The sequence below is a fragment of the Bubalus kerabau genome, chromosome 7, assembly GCF_029407905.1.
Source record: "Bubalus kerabau isolate K-KA32 ecotype Philippines breed swamp buffalo chromosome 7, PCC_UOA_SB_1v2, whole genome shotgun sequence".
Classification (NCBI taxonomy): Eukaryota; Metazoa; Chordata; class Mammalia; order Artiodactyla; family Bovidae; genus Bubalus; species Bubalus kerabau.
Genome location: NC_073630.1, coordinates 28,985,764 through 29,000,604, shown reverse-complemented (window position 1 = coordinate 29,000,604; position 14,841 = coordinate 28,985,764). Strand labels below are relative to the sequence as shown.

General features: G+C 39.5%; 1 protein-coding gene and 1 non-coding gene across 4 annotated transcripts in view; both read right to left on the bottom strand.

Moving 5' to 3' along the window:
- Positions 1 to 14,841, bottom strand: part of SGMS2 (sphingomyelin synthase 2) — a 100,675-nt gene that overhangs the window by 37,556 nt on the left and 48,278 nt on the right. The window lies entirely within an intron of this gene.
- Positions 1,531 to 1,602, bottom strand: TRNAC-GCA (transfer RNA cysteine (anticodon GCA)). The gene has a single exon. It is a non-coding gene; the product is annotated as a tRNA-Cys (tRNA).

The following is a 14,841-nucleotide window of genomic DNA, read 5'->3' as shown; positions in this document are numbered from 1 at the left end:
TCATATAAGGAAAGGAAAAAGTAGGAGAGGAAAGCAGGCATGGAAGAGCCAAGAGAAGCCTGTATAAAGCCTCCATTTCTCATTCTCTTATGCCAACCACAAAAAGGTTCTTTTGCATGACTGGCTGAATAAGCCACTGCTTTCAAATGGTATGAGGCTATAAAAAGGAATACTTTCTCCAGGGCCATTAAGGTCACTACACTTGGCTTCCAGAACTTAAACTACTATGTTGTAGTTCAATAAATTATTTCTTGCTCAAAAGCACTTATTTGACCAATGTTTCCAACCTTGGCTTTGGTTTCTGCAAAGAACTCCAACACAAGGAATGGCACCCTTGGAGAAAAGGCAAGAGTAACATAAAAGATGAAAATCCTGAGTCTAACAATGCCACGTTTAACAAGTTTGAGGAATGCCAGTGAATGTTAGAATTGGGATTTGAAATAGGTCTCTAAAATATTTATCTACTGAATTTTTACTTATCCTAATAAATTAAGGAAAAGAAGAGATGGCACAAACTGTTTATTTCTTTAATTTTCACCAGAAAGTTTGCATATTAAAAAAACTCACTTGAAGAAAATAAAAAGAAATTTGGTTTATACATCACAGCACTTAAATATTATTTTAGGAAATATTAGTAAATAGTTGGATATTCAGAATAACTGCCAACAGACATGGTTTGCTAAGGAAAACGAGGCTGTTCAGAGGTAAAAGTTGGAAAGTTGCAAAGTCTCATCAACAAATGTGTCTTCTCTTGCCTGTTCTACTAAATGTTCCCTGTATGGAGCTTGAACCCTCTACGACAAAGCGTAGGTGGCTGTTGGGATGATAAAGACCATATCTGAGTGATTATCTACATACCATTGGTTTTGTAGTAACCCTTAACCCTTAGCCAACTGCCCGTTTCCCTTAAACAAAAATCCGGAACAGAATACACAGTTCTATTTTGTATTTCTCTTAGAAATACCATAACACGAGAAATTTTGTTCTAAGATACCCAAGCTGTCCCTCCAGGAGGTATTTAGAGAAAGAGAGAAAAGAGTTTGGAAAGAAAGATACAAGAAAACGAGTCAGAGTTTTTACAAGGAACCCTGAAAAGACAAAGACAAAATAGAAAAGTATAGGTATCAGAGCTGACTCAAATGGCTTCTAGGGGCCCAGAGTATGTCCCATAAAAGGGCACTTACAGCTTGGGGAGTGCAGAGGGGCACTGGAGGTGAGTGAGCATCAGTCCTTCTCAGCAAAACCAGGAGAGCTCCAAGGATTTGGACAGAAAAAAGTGTGGTAGGGATGGGGAGTGAAGGGGGAGTTGACACTGTTAAACAGAAACATAACTTTGAAAGTATGGGGACTACCTTTACTGAAACATTTCTTTCTGAGCAATAGTAAAGAAAGATAAGTGAAAGTGTTAGTCAATCAGTTGTGTTTGACTCTTTGCAACCCCACCGACTGTAGCCTGCCAGGCTCCTTTGTCCATGGAATTCTCCAGGCAACAATACTGGAGGGTGTTGCCATGCTCTTCTCCAGGGAATCTTCCCAACCCAGGGATTGAACCTGGGTCTTCTGCATTGCAGGCAGATTCTTTACCATCTGAGCCACCTGGGAGCGAGTGAGTGAAAGTCGCTCAGTCATGTCTGACTCTTTGAGACCCCATGGACTGTACAGTCCATGGGATTCTCCAGGCCAGAATACTGGAGTGGGTAGCCTTTCCCTTTTCCAGGGGATTTTCCCAACCCAGGGATCAAACCCAGGTCTCCCACATTGCAGGCGGATTCTTTACCAACTAAGCCACAAGGGAAGCCCGAGCCACCTGGGAAGCCCCGAGCAGTAGTAAATACAACCACAATTGAGTCAGCATATGAAACAATCAGATATTCTATTTAGCACAAATGGTTAGTTATCATATGTAAATAAACAAAAATATGTCATTTAGCATGTATTTATATGATCTATATTATATCTATAACTGGCTATATTATTCATTATAGATAGATTCACTACAAGTAACATGTAAAATCCTTTAATTATGATGATCTGTTTAATCAAGGCTTTCACGTAGGGCCTTGGCTTTCATCTTTCTTTCTTTGCATATTAAATCGGCTTTTCGTTTCCACAATCTTTGCAGTAAGGGCAGGTGATTTGATGAACCCAATCCCTGAAGTACACCCTCAAAAGCCACTAGAAGAACTTGGAAAAAGACAAGAGAAACAGAGAATGATTTCTGCTGGTTTATCCATGCAGTGAATGAAGAATGGTGAGGAAAGGAAACAGAAGTAGAAGATAAAATTCTGCGGCTCCATCTCATAGCCAGAGTTCATTTCCTTATTTTCTACACCTGCTCTGACAAATCCTAAGAAAAGAATTCCTGTGACTAAATGTCTCCCAGTTACTAATAACAGAAACTTCCTACAGAATGTTTCACTGACAGATTAAATACACAAGCTTTTACTCTATTGTAACCCATGGATAAGAACACTGGAAAGTTACCTTGAAACAAAGCCTATTAAAATGTAATTTAAGCTATAATCAGAAAGAAGCATAAAAAATACAATAAGGATCATAAATTGTACAATTTTTATGAAAATCTCTCTTTTTAAGCACATGAGTTTTAAAAATGCTTACACTTCTTGACATATTAACTACTACTGAGAATTTATTTTGGAACAGTTTTAAATACAGAAAAAAACATTATCCAAAAATATATTTGGTTAAACATTAAAGCAATCTAAATGTCTACAGCAGACATTTTGAAGGATCCAAGAAATACATTAGGGATTCCCTGGTGGCTCAGACAGTAAAGAGTCTGTCTGCAGTGTGGGAGACTGGGTTCAATCCCTGGGTCGGGAAGATCCCCTGGAGAAGGTAATGGTAACCCACTTCAGTATTCTTGCCTGGAAAAACTGATCCTCAGTCCATGGGGTTGCAAAGTCAGACATGACTGAAATACATTATACTTTCTGTTTAAAAAACAGCAACATATTTTTATTTTCATAAAAATTTAAATGCATGACATTTAAAAAAAACAAGCTAATAAATACACCCTAAAGAAGGTAAGGTGTTAATGTTGGTTGTGGGATTTACCAATTATTTTCTTTTCCTCTGGTTCTTGCCTACTTTCTCCAAATTTTCTGTGACAAAAGTATTTACCCATATATCTATTAATAGATGCAACTGTATTCTCAGTTTATAAATATTATGTTTAAGATTTTAATGATGAGGAAAATACAATATGATTTCAGCAATGTAAAGATGTATGTTACATATATACTTTTAAAACTCTGAAGAAAATGTACCATATATTAATACTGCTTAATGAATTTATGGTTGATTTTAACTTTTTTATTTTGATTGTATTTTCTAATTTTCCATATTAATCATTGTTGGTTAGATAGCATCACTGACTCAATGGACATGAATTTGAGAAAACTCCAGGAGACAGTGAAGGAAGGAAGCCTGGAGTGCTTCAGTTCATGGGGTTGCAAAGAGTTGGACACAACTTAGCAAGTGAACAACAACAAATAATCAGGAAAATGCTAATGGTGATTTTAACTATAAGAGTATTGACAGAGTTAACAGGGAAAATGTGCTTCTGTTCTTTAAAAAGGTATTTTGTTTTGTATAATTTCAAGTATGCAAAAAATGCATCTACAGAAAAGTCAGAGCACTAAAACATTAAGAACGGTTGTTCAAGTGGTAGGAGTATGAGATTTTTTTCCTTCCTACATCTGTGTATAGTCCACATTTAGAAATATTTTCATTACCAATGTGTCATTTTATACCAATAGCTAAAAGTATTGGAAACCATGTATAGCTGTTGCTGTTATTTTCACAGAAATATTTATCCACTGAAATCTTTATTTCATGTCTTCACTCAGCCTCAATTAACTGCAATAAAAAGCATATGTTTAGGGACTTCCCTGGTGGTCGAGTGGCTGACTCTGTGCTCCCAATGCAGGGGATCCAGGTTCGATTTGTGGTCAGGGAACTAGGTCCCACATGTTGCAACTGAAAGTTTAAATGCCGCAACTAAAACCTGGCACAGCCAATAAAAATTTTTTTTCAGTATATGTTTAGAATTTTGCATTTTGGACAAGTCTGCAGTATTGCTGCTGTAGAAAAAGCCTGGTAAACCAGTAACTATTTTTGGATGTTACAATCCTAACCTGAAGTAAACACGCAATTAAATTAGTCTTTACTTAGTGTTCAACTTTCAAAAACAGATGTCACTGTACTAAAGTGTGATATCTTCTGCAGGGTTTATTCCCAAGAAGGGTGAAGACTGCTTTATAAATTTCCATATAATGGATGTCAATCATTCTCTCACAAAAGAAAACCAGCCAGTCATTTAGCAAATCTCCAAGCCCTCTGGGTGAATATTGGTAAATTTTGTGCACCACAAATGTTTTAGGAAGCCTGTGTATTTAAGCACTGTTGAATATCTTTTTCCTGTTATTTGGTGGAGTTTGGCTTTGTTGTGGGCTTCTCCGGTGACTCAGACATAAAGAATCTACCTGCAATGCAAGAGACCCGAGTTTGACCCCTAGGTCAGGAAGATCCACTGAAGAAGGGAATGGCAACCCACTCCAGTATTCTTGACTGGAGAATCCCATGGACAGAGGAGCCTGGTGGGCTATAGTCCATGGGGCTGCAGAGAGCCGGACACAACTGAGTGATTTAGCACATATATACAGCACATATTAGGTCATATGGCTCACCACGATCACCTTGATAGATCTGGAAAACACCAGATATTCAAACAGTAATATATCTGAATGAGACATCAGATTAGATCAGATCAGTCGCTCAGTCGTGTCCGACTCTTTGCGACCCCATGAATCGCAGCATGCCAGGCCTTCCTGTCCATCACCAACTCCTGGAGTTCACCCAGACTCATGTCCATCGAGTCAGTGATGCCATCCAGACATCTCATCCTCTGTCCTCCCCTTCTCCTCCTGTCCCCAATCCCTCCCAGCATCAGAGTCTTTTCCAATGAGTCAACTCTTCCCATGAGGTGGCCAAAGTACTGGAGTTTCAGCTTTAGCATCATTCCTTCCAAAGAAATCCCAGGGCTGATCTCCTTCAGAATGGACTGGTTGGATCTCCTTGCAGTCCAAGGGACTCTCAAGAGTCTTCTCCAACACCACAGTTCAAAAGCATCAATTCTTCGGCGCTCAGCCTTCTTCACAGTCCAACTCTCACATCCATACATGAACACAGGAAAAACCATAGCCTTGACTAGACGAACCTTTGTTGGCAAAGTAATGTCTCTGCTTTTGAATATGCTATCTAGGTTGGTCATAACTTTCCTTCCAAGGAGTAAACGTCTTTTAATTTCATGGCTGCAGTCACCATCTGCAGTGATTTTGGAGCCCAGAAAAATAAAGTCTGACACTGTTTCCCCATCTATTTCCCATGAAGTGATGGGACCAGATGCCATGATCTTTGTTTTCTGAATGTTGAGCTTTAAGCCAACTTTTTCACTCTCCACTTTCACTTTCATCACTAAAAGAGGCTTTTGAGTTCCTCTTCACTTTCTGCCATAAGGGTGGTGTCATCTGCATATCTGAGGTTATTGATATTTCTCCCAGCAATCTTGATTCTAGCTTGTGTTTCTTCCAGTCCAGCGTTTCTCATGATGTACTCTGCATATAAGTTAAATAAGCAGGGTGACAATATACAGCCTTGACGAACTCCTTTTCCTATTTGGAACCAGTCTGTTGTTCCATGTCCAGTTCTAACTGTTGCTTCCTGACCTGCATACAAATTTCTCAAGAGGCAGATCAGGTGGTCTGGTATTCCCATCTCTTTCAGAATTTTCCACAGTTGATTGTGATCCACACAGTCAAAGGCTTTGGCATAGTCAATAAAGCAGAAATAGATGCCTTTCTGGAACTCTCTTGCTTTTTCCATGATCCAGCGGATGTTGGCAATTTGATCTCTGGTTCCTCTGCCTTTTCTAAAACCAACTTGAACATCAGGAAGTTCACAGTTCACATATTGCTGAAGCCTGGCTTGGAGAATTTTGAGCATTACTTTACCAGCGTGTAAGATTAGTGCAATTGTGCAGTAGTTTGAGCATTCTTTGGCATTGCCTTTCTTTGGGACTGGAATGAAAACTGACCTTTTCTAGTTCTGTGGCCACTGCTGAGTTTTCCAAATTTGCTGGCATATTGAGTGCAGCACTTTCACAGCATCATCTTTCAGGATTTGGAATGAGACATAGGGATATATTGACAGTGACTTGGGTTATGAAGAGGAGGAGGGAAGGAAGGACCAAAGCGCCTTTTTATTTTTAGAAGTTTAGATTTTTAAATTGCAGATCAGTGATTCTGAACCTATACAACTCAAATCACATTATCTATCAAGATGGGACTGCTGCTGCTGCTAAGTCGCTTCAGTCGTGTCGGACTCTGTGCGATCCCATAGACCGCAACCCACCAGGCTCCGCCATCCCTGAGATTCCAGTTACATTATAATTACTTGTACAATAAAATTGTTGCTGTTCATTTGCTAAGTCATATCCAATTCTTTGCAACCCCATGGACTGTAGCCCACCAGGCTCCTCTGTCCATGGGATCTCCCAGGCAAGAATACTGGAGTATGGGGCCATTTCCTCCTCCAGGAGATCTTCCCAAACCAGGGATCGACCACATCTCCTGCATTGGCAGGTGGGTTCTTTACCACTGAGCCACCAGGGAAGCCCATACAATAAAATACCATCCCACTAATACAATGTTAGGTGAAGAAAGTTACAAAATGGTAAATATAGAAAATTTTTTACTGTGTGGGAAAATTGTGCTATGCATAAATAAACTAGTTACTAGAAAGGTGATATTATATGCAACATTTACTTCACTTTTTACCTTTTTGTGTTGAAAAAATAAGCAGCATATTTTTATTTTACTGCCTAAGAGCAAAGATAATTGTTGATTCAACAATATTTAGTGAGTATATACTCTGTATTAGGGGCTGTTGTAGGGACACAACAGTTTTTTAAAAGTCACTTCTTTCACAGAGTTTAAATTCTGCTAATGTTTACTACAACAACAATAAAAAAATTTCAAGTGCTATGAATAAAAATAAAATAAAAGGGATGTTTAAAGTAAGATCACCAAGCTTATGAAGCAATATTCAATTTTAAATTTTTAAATGAACACTCATTATGTGGAAAAAAAATCAGTACCCATCAAGTCAAATGAATATCAAGAACACTTATGTTCCAACTTGCTGAAACTCGATCCCAGTAAACAGCTTCTAGAAACCTGTACAAATAAAACTTCTTGAAACTAAAAAGGAATCCCACTGAAGATGCTCCCCTACATACTCGATCGTAGATTTTTGCCTTTGAGTTCTTTGCCATTTCTGATAGATTAAAATTATGTATATATGTATAAAGTATTCTAGTTCTCTTGGTCATAATGGACTTTTATGACTGATCACCCCAGTACACTCTTTAAAGAAAGGTTTAACCCACATGAGGCTTTTAAGAAGGAAAGGTTAAAGATGCAATATTGTAAACACAGGAAGATTGTAAACACAGGAAGATTAAAAACAAAAATATTATGTGGGAACAGAAAAGTTGAAGCTGTCACATAGCTAATAAGGATTCAGAACTCAGTTTGAGTTTTGATGCAGAAATTATATTTTACCTTAAATAAGGAGAGAAACTACAGATATTAAAAAACTTATTTAATGAAACGATGACCAATCTCAAGATAAGCAATACATGAGGGTTAGATATGTAGTCAATGTTGTCCCCACTGCTGAAAGCTTAGATGAGGCAGATGAATGGTTGGCCAATCAGAACAGAGAATTATTTCTGGCTTTCTGTTCTGTGTGGAATGCGGCTCTAAGTGCTCAGGAAGGTAACAGAAGGCTGGCTCCTGTGTCCTCAAGAGATTTTTGATTAAGTAACTCCTACCCTCCACCCTTCTACCCAGAAGCCACTTAAAAAGACGAATAAGCAATAAAAACAAATTTTATAAATTAGAGAAGAGCCTGAAATACATTTGAAGTTTAGTAAGCCCCAAACTGTGTATCAGATAGAAGTAAAAGTGAAAAGAAAATTCAAATAATGAACATAAAGTGGGAGATGAGGGAAGACATATATATATCTTACAAACTTTAAATCTAGGGTACACAGATGAAAACTGAAAACAATTTTTTTTTTTAATGTAGAAGTCTTCTTTTTTAAATGCCAAGCTCCACAGATCAGTAACGAATAGAAAATCATTCTATTCCGTTTAGCTCTGGTCTATCCTTGGGAATGAACTATGGTCAATGTTTTCTACAGAGTGAAGCAGGTTTAGAAAAAACACAGGATGATTAAAAGCATTCTCTGAACCCGAACCTCATGCTAAAAAGTAGTCAGGAAACGCTATAAACTCAATGCTCAATTAGCATCCGGAAACTAAAAGATGTAATTCCATATTTAATCTTATTTCCATTAAATGCAATTTTCGTTGATGAGTCTACATAAAGATTACTCATTCGAAACTGTCTTAAAAACATGCTATCAAAGTGAAAGTGAAAGTCGCTCAGTCATGTCCAAATTTTTGCGACCCCATGGACTATACAGTCCATGGAATTCTCCAGGCCAGAATACTGGAGTGGGTAGCCTTTTTCTTCTCCAGGGGATCTTCTCAAACCAGGGATTGAACCTAGGTCTCCCCCATTGCAGGCAGATTCTTTACCAGTTGAACCAGCTGATTCTTTACCACAGAAGCCCAAGAATACTGGGGTGGGTAGCCTATCCCTTTTCCAGCAGATCTTCCCAACCCAGGAATCAAACCAGGATCTCCCACATTGTAGGCAGATTCTTTACCAATTGAGCTATGAGGGAAGTAAAACAAAGTAACAGTCTAGAAGTTTTTCATATTCTGACTTTGAAGGTTTTTTGGTTTTGTCTTTTTTTCTTCTAACATCTCCTGTAGCATAATATACAATAATAAAGATATTAGAAGACTGGGAGCCCGTTTCCAAGGCTTATACTGAACAAGAGCAAAAATGACATTCCAGTTAATATGTTTCTATACTCTAAAGTAAGGCACATCTTAAGAATGTCAAAAGGGATGATGGGCTGATGAGGGGTATCTTCAAAGGACATGAGTGAATTTCATTTGTGGGTGAGAGGGCCTTCCCTGTGGCTTAGAGGTAAATAATCCACCTGCAATGCAGGGGACTTGGGTCTGATCCCTGGGTTTGATCTCTGAGTTGGGAAGGTTCCCCTGGAAAAGGAAATGGCAATCCACTCCAGTATTCTTGCCTGGGAATTCTCATGGACGGAGGAGCCTGGCGGGCTACAGTCCATGGGGTCACAAAGAGTCAGACACGACTGAGCACGCATGCAGGAGGGTTATTTACAGGGTAAACAAAACCTTTCATACTCTTCATGGCAAGAATACTAAAGTGGACTGGTTCCAAATAGGAAAAGAAGTACGCCAAGGCTATATATTGTCACCCTGCTTATTTAACTTTTATGCAGAGTACATCATGAGAAACGCTGGGCTGGAAGAAGCACAAGCTGGAATCAAGATTGCTGGGAGAAATATCAATAACCTCAGATACGCAGATGACACCACCCTTATGGCAGAAAGTGAAGAGGAACTCAAAAGCCTCTTTTAGTGATGAAAGTGAAAGTGGAGAGTGAAAAAGTTGTCTTAAAGCTCAACATTCAGAAAACAAAGATCATGGCATCTGGTCCCAGCACTTCATGGCAAATAGATGGGGAAATGGTGGAAACAGCGTCAGACTTTATTTTTGGGGGTTCCAAAATCACTGCAGATGGTGACTGCAGCCATGAAATTAAAAGACACTTACTCCTTGGAAGAAAAGTTATGACCAACCTAGATAGCATATTCAAAAGCAGAGACATTACTTTGCCAACAAAGGTTCGTCTAGTCAAGGCTATGGCTCTTCCAGTGGTCATGTATGGATGTGAGAGTTGGACTGTGAAGAAGGCTGAGTGCCGAAGGATTGATGCTTTTGAAGTGTGGTGTTGGAGAAGACTCTTGAGAGTCCCTTGGACTGCAAGGAGATCCAACCAGTCCATTCTGAAGGAGATCAGCCCTGGGTGTTCTTTGGAGGGAATGATGCTAAAGCTGAAACTCCAGTACTTTGGCTACCTCATGCAAAGAGTTAACTCATTGGAAAAGACTCTGATGCTGGGAGGGATTGGGGGCAGGGGGAGAAGGGGACAACAGAGGATGAGATGGCTGGATGGCATCACTGACTCGATGGACGTGAGTCTGGGTGAACTCCAGGAGTTGGTGATGGACAGGGAGGCCTGGCGTGCTGCAATCTATGGGGTCACAAAGAGTCATACACGACTGAGCGACTGAACTGAACTGAAATAAAACCTTAGCAATCCTCTCAGCTTCAAATTCCTTCTTCTGCTCCCCAGACAGTTAGCCCACGTCCCATCCACTTTAATCCTGAATCTATCTTACCTAACTCTTATCTCTAAAACTCGTGTGAGCTTAGCTCAGCTCACAAACACCTTTCCTTATAGAAAGCATGAATGAGTCCAAACACATCAATAGCCACAACAAATTTCTAATGGATTCAATTTATCTACCAGAAAGATACATTTAAAAAATGTTTTTAATAACAATTAAAAAAAAAAAAAAAGCTGGGACTTCTCTGGTGGTTCAGTGGTTAAGACTCCGCACTTCCACTGCAGTGGGCACAGGTTCTATCCCTAGTTGGGGAAATGAGATTCCACATGCTGTGTTGCACAGCTAAAAAATAAAATAAAAATAAAGAATAAAAAGAAAGCCGAGTTGGGTACTAGGTATATGGAGCACTACGAGTACTTTGGACTGCTGGATACACAGTGAAAGTATTGCTATTAAGAGGAAGTGGGCAATCAGGAACAGGCTACTAAGAAGACATAAATAATCTCGCAGAAGGGAAAACTGGAGCCCCACAGACACTCACTGGGAAAGGAGTGAACCAGTACTTCATGCAGCACGCCCTCCCTCTCTGGTTTTGTTCCCAGTCCCTTTCCTGCTTTATCGGCTCCTATAAAGCCCTCGAATGGCTTCTATTGGCCAAAAGCCCATTGCTTATTTTTGCTCAAAAACAAAAACACCTTATAATAGAAATTTTTTCAAATTTTGTATTAAAAGCAGAGAGAACAGTATAGCAAACCTCATCAGTTGCCATGATCATCATGGGAAAGCTATTCCAACTATCCTCTACCCTGAGTTTTTTTTTTTTTGGAAACAATCCCAAGCATCATTTCACTTGTAAATATTTCAGTACGCCTCTTTGACGCTATCTTTAAAAAAAAAAAAAACTAATGCCATTATAGGTAAACAAAATAAATTTTATTTCCTTAATAACAAATATCTGGTCAGATCACCTTTCCCTAATTATCTTTTTTCTCTGGACTGCTTCTTAGATGCTGGTGTGTCCTTCTGCCAGGTAACACGGCTTAAAAGGACCTTCATAATCTGGCTTCTGCCTTCCTTTTCAGCCCCACTTTGAGACTCACTTTTTTCCCTTTCCCTAAACCCTGTTTCCAGACAGAGTTGCTTTATTTCTGTTAATGCTTAATGCTTAATGTTCCCTTCACATGCAACACCCGCTTTCCATATAATTTTTGAGCAGCCCGCTTACATACATGCCAAGAAATCTTTCCTGCTACAATTCCTGGACCCAGAAATGCATAGTCAAACACTGCACTCATCTTCCCGGGAGGTTACAAAACCTAGTGTACCCTTTCGTCAAGTTCCCACTGAAACACAAATGCCAATTTATAACTACAGCCTGTTAAGACACAAACCAACCTTTACCTCTGGGGTGCTTTGTGTGTGATAATTTCACCATTTTTTACTTTGCCTTTTGACTGTATATTCCTGTATAATGATTAAAACTCTTATACATGGTATTCTGGAGGTCAAAGAAGACTTTAGTGCAAAGATTTCAGTAGCAAGAAAATCCACAGAATTACTTAAACATTATATTTAATAATCATGAAGCTTTCAAATGGGAATGAGATATTTGGCAGATATCTAGCTGCAGAAGTGCCAGGGACAAAAGAGCTAGTAGCAAAAGAAGACCCCAGGGCTTCCCTGGTGGCTCAGAGGTCAAGAACCCACCTGAGGGGTGAAGGCCCCCTGGAGAAGGGAATGGCAGCCCACTCCAGTATTCCTGCCTGGGGACTCCCATGGACAGAGGAGCCTGGCGGGCTATAGTCCACGGGGTCACAAAGAGTCGGACACGACTGAACTCACATGCTATATTTTAGGGCAGCATGTTCTGACCCCCATGATATTAACTCCTTGAGGCAAAAAAAGAAAGCCTCTGATGGACAGCATGTAGTAAGCTTTTAAGCAATATTTCCTTCATCTACAAGGACCTACTGTATAGCACATGGAACTCTACTCAATGGTATGTGCCAGTCTTGCTGGGATGCAGGCTTGGGGAGAATGGATACATGTATATGTACAGCTGAGTCCCTTCCTTGTTCACCTGTAAATACCACAATATTGCTAATCAGCTGTATACCAATTCAAAATGAAAACTTTAAAGCAAAAAAATAAAATTCAAAAAAAGTAAAGAGGAAGAAAAAAAAAAAGATTTCCTTCATCTAATTACTTTGGAAACACCAAGTGTTGGAGGAGTACAGAGAACCACAGAGGAAGGAATGATTAACTTTTTCTACAGGTGACGTGGTGTTAAATGAGGCTGGACCAGTATTTGAGCCGGTCCTTGAATTTACTGGGCTAGGGAGAAGGACTTTTTACGTAAAAGGAACCATGTCATCAGCGTAGGGAGAGTTCCAGCATTTCAGGTGTAACTTTCTCCGAGCTGCACCAGTTGATCAGTACACTGAAAGAATGCAGAGACCTCTAAAGGCTAGTGTGCTTCTTTGAAATAAAGAGGTAAATAATGTTTCCTTAACTTTTGATTAAATAAATCACTGGAGCATAAGGAAAGGCAAGGAAATGTTTTAGCTAAGGTGAAAATTACTAAGCTCACATCTGCACCCTCAATAAACTGAGGTAATTTTTTTGGTCAGAACTTTAGTAATCAAGATCACAAATTCCTACTGCAAACATTTTTGCAACAAATAAGCAAAATAAGTGAACTCCAAAATTTATTTGAATTATTTGAGACATTTATGGCTTCCTCTGTTTTTGAAAAGAAGTTACATATGTTCAGTAAGCTTTTATGAATAATGGTTAATACAGTTTTCCATCAAATAACATAAAGATTCCTGATGAAAGACTGAGATTCTAAATTAATGGGAATTAATCCTAAAGGAAATCAACATTGAATATTCATTGGAATGACTGTCTCTGAAGCTGAAGCTCCAGTAGTTTGGCCACTTGAACCAACTCATTGGAAAAGACCCTGATGCTGGTAAAGATTGAAGGCAAAAGGAGAAGGGGGCAGCAGAGAATGAGATGGTTAGATAAGATCACCGACTCAATGGACGTGAATTTGAGTACACTCTGGGAGATACGGGAGGACAGAGGAACCGGGTATGCTGCAGTCCATGGGTTGCAAACAGTTGGACACGGCTTAGCAACTGAACAACAACAACAAAATATCAGTTATAAAATAAGCTACAAGGATATATTGTATAAAAGAGAAAATAAAGTCAATATTTTATAATAACTATAAATGGGGTATAACCTTTAAAAATTGTGAATCACTCTACTGTACACTTGTAACTTATGTAATATTATTGTATATCAACTATCCTTCAATCATTAATTACTTCGGTTCTTTTTAAAATAAGTCAAACTTAAAAGCATTTGCCCCAAGTCAACATTCTACACTCAGAAAATTATTCAAAGTATAAGACTGCATATGAAATAAAGCGACCTTCAATGAAAAATTCAGTGAATGAAGCACTGTATATAGTGTGGCTTATAGAGTTAAATGGGTTTTTCTCTTACTTTTTACAGAGATCCTAAAGTTAACCTTGGTTGCTTCCCTGGTGGCTCAGATGGTAAAGAATCTGCTTGCAATGCAGGAGACACGGGTTCGATCCCTGGGTCAGAAAGATCCCCTACAGAAGGGCATGGCAACCCACTCTAGTATTCTTGTCTGGAGAATCCCATGGACAGAGGAGCCTGGCAGGCTACAGTCCATGGGGTCACATGGAGTCAGACACTGAGTGACTAACACTTTCACTTCACACACACTAATGTTCTACCATGGACTATGAGGATGAGCTCTTGAGCCAGCCCTGAGAGCCACTCCTGTAATCTCGTTCTTCCTCTTGATTTCACAGCAGATCCTTCCCTGGGAAACTCCTCCACCTGACAGAACCAGAGTGCAAACTCAGGAAGAAGAATGACTCCGAATTTCACAACTCTCTCCCATCACCCAGCCACTGCTGGGCCAGTAGCCCAGTGTACAGCAACACAATCCAATCTGCTAACATTCTGCTTTCCTTTCAAAAAATAAATTCAAGAATGCTTAAGAGATCAGACTGGGATTTAATGTCAGGACTTCCTCGCTTTACCAGTGCTCCTCCCATTTCTTTCGTCCAGCCTATGGGTTTGTAGTTTGCAGCCTACACAGGGGTTCCCCTCTGCTGGCTTAGAAGGTGCGAGGCCAGTCCATGTCTGATGTGCATCAACGTCGCTGGCCACCAGCCAGGTGCCCAGCATTCAGAGGCGCTAAAATGGCTGTGAATGAATGTGTCATCTCACACACTGAGAGACTCCAGCCCTGTTGCACCCTTCTCCACAGTACCATAGGCACCTTTCTTTTTCCAACAACATGTCTGCATAATTATAATTTCCATATGGGATACAAGACTCCAAAATTTCACCCGACTTAGAATGCTTTGTGTGACTGCATCTTTAAAAAAAATTTGTT